Raw genomic sequence first — 2,729 nt, forward strand, 5'->3', positions numbered from 1 at the left:
AGCAGATATGCCCGGCGGTGCCCGGGTTAAAAAGAATAAGGAAATTTAAAAACGCCATCTAGATTTCTCAATTCTCAACTGCTAGTAGCTGAGATACGAACTTCTTGCATTAATAACTCTCCAATCCATGCCAGTATGGAACATAGACGTTAAGTGAAATGTTAAAAGAAAGTTTTTGAACTCATATATGTATATACAGTAAATACACGTCATTCAAAAACGTAGCTTATTTCGTTACCAAAAAAAAACAAGTACAGATTATAAACAATGAAAGGCCAATTTTGGTGATTCATTTGACAGAGGTAGAAGAGAGCCAATCCGATGATAAATCTGACCTTGGATCTTGAAAGTTTGCATAAATCCTGGTTCAGTTAAATCTCTTGTGGCTCCAAATGATGCCATCTGTAGTGCAGCATTGTATTGCCTAATTTTGTTTTGGAAGTGCTTGTAATTTTGGTCAGTTGATGACAACAGTTTCTTCAATGGCTCTGGAGAGTGGGGAACTGCAGGGAGTTTCACCTTTCCACTACTGCATCACAGTGCAGCTGTCTCTCCAGGCCACTTCCTTGCTTTACAATGAATGCAGTCAGTTGTCGTTGCACTACTGGAATTTCTAGTGTCATGTGCATAATGAACTAGTGGATTATATTTGAAAGCTGTTTCATAGAAGTTGTTGCAACTGCTCTTCATTCTGCAGTGGAGATCCTATTCCTTGTCAGCCGTGCATACCTTTGTTCATCACTTTGAGATGCTCTGGCTTTTGTAGTGCACAGTTCGTTCGTTTCTTGGTATGCTTCCCTTTCTGCAGCTGTCCCTCTTTCTCTGAATAGAGACACTCTTTTGACTGACCTTGACATTGTAGACTAATTTGACACTTACCTTCTAAGCATGGTTATATACGTATACAGAAATACACGGGTGCAGAAGATAGTAAACAATGAAAATAACTGGTTAACGGAAATTATATTTCTTAATACGACAGGCAGAACGTAAATAATAAATTTTTACGGAAAATAAAGAATTGCACGGGCTGAAGCGAAATTTTTCACTCATTGAAACAAAGAGCCAGTATCGAAGGAACCAGTTAACAACAGAAAAACACAAAACTGTTGCAAAAGTAAATAAGAAATTTATAGTGAAATTAACTAAGTGTATGGATTTAAGTGAAATTTTTGAAGTTACCCCTGTCAGCAAATCATGGACGTACTTTTATCAGTAATTCCGTCAACAACAACAAAAAAAGAAAGCAGAAAACGTTGCAGAAGTAAATAAGAAATTTGTAGGCAAATTTAACGAAGTGTACGAATTGAAGTGACATTTATGAAGTTACTCATGTCAGTAAATTATGTAAGAAATTATTTTCATCAGTAATTGTGAACTTCTTTTTGTCAGTAATTTGTCGTTGTTGCTTGTAAATAGCGATTGAAAACTTACAGTGAAAACAATAGCAATTGAAGTTAAAGTGAAAACAATTAGCGTCTGAAAAATGAAAATGAAAAAAATAGAGAGTGAAATATATAGAGAGGAGGCGAGAGTTAGCTAACTAGGGCTGGCTAGTTACACAAATAAGCTATAGATAGATAGATAGATAGATAGATAGATAGATAGATAGATAGATAGATAGATAGATAAATAGATACATACATACATACATACATACATACATACATACATACATACATACATACCTAGAGATAGATAGATATAGAGATAGAGACGGACATAGAGATATAGAGAGATAGAGATACGTGTGAAAAGCGAATGCATACACATCTCTATGTAATATATTAGGTGAGACTGTGATAATTTTTTGACCGATGGATGTAAGGGATACAATCAATTTCTGAAAGTTACTTCACAAAGTTTCCTCTCCTCTCCCAGGAACGGTTATTTTCTGCCCCCAGGGGGTCTGTTACTCATTATGTGAAAAATTGCAAGAGTCTAAAACCGTCTTTGGAATAAAAGTAATATATTTTCCCAGTTCGGAGAAAATCAGTTGAAAAATAGCACCGATATAATCTTTTACTCTCACATACACAACGGCAAAAGGATTTATATTATAGATATATATACATATACAAACACATATACGGATGTATGCGCGTGCGCGTGTTTGTGTGTATGTATACATTAAAAATCATATTAAACAAGCTTAGAAGCGTTGTGTGGGATGGTATTTACAAAAAACAGTGTAAATTTCGAATGCAGGATAGTTGTAAAAAAAAACTTGAAAGTTGAGTGGGTACCTTTTTCAGTCTTCTAAATTTGTAAGTTGCTTTCTTTCACAGATATTCTGCATTTGAAATTTTCTATAACATATATATACATATGTATATACATAATCGTTAACTTCTTACAAAATCTTTTAGAAATTTGTAAGCTGCTAGGTCTTTCTATATCGTATTCACCTGAAAATTTAACTAACAGTGCTACAAATGTTACTGTTTGATTTTTAAAAGACAAAAAAAAATCATACTTCAAAACGAAGAGCAGCTATCGATATTACATATAAAATTTAGTAGATCTCAAATAATACAGACAAAAGTCAGCAATAAAACCTTTTATTGATTGTATTATAATTAAGATTTAAACAGATTTCGTCTAAAGCGTTTTGAAAGTATTCAAGATATTTCCAATTCAATTTAGCACAATTAGAAGACATTCCTTTCAACAGATTCACACAGGTCGATCGATGAAATCTAATCAAACTAATTTTTTTTCTCACGAAT

The 2,729-nt window shown here is 33.6% G+C and overlaps 1 protein-coding gene across 1 annotated transcript in view; it reads left to right on the plus strand.

Annotated features, from left to right (window-relative positions):
* LOC106868055 (uncharacterized) overlaps positions 1 to 2,729 on the plus strand; it is a 675,046-nt gene that overhangs the window by 447,766 nt on the left and 224,551 nt on the right. The window lies entirely within an intron of this gene.

This window comes from Octopus bimaculoides, chromosome 3 (assembly GCF_001194135.2).
Source record: "Octopus bimaculoides isolate UCB-OBI-ISO-001 chromosome 3, ASM119413v2, whole genome shotgun sequence".
Taxonomy (NCBI): Eukaryota; Metazoa; Mollusca; class Cephalopoda; order Octopoda; family Octopodidae; genus Octopus; species Octopus bimaculoides.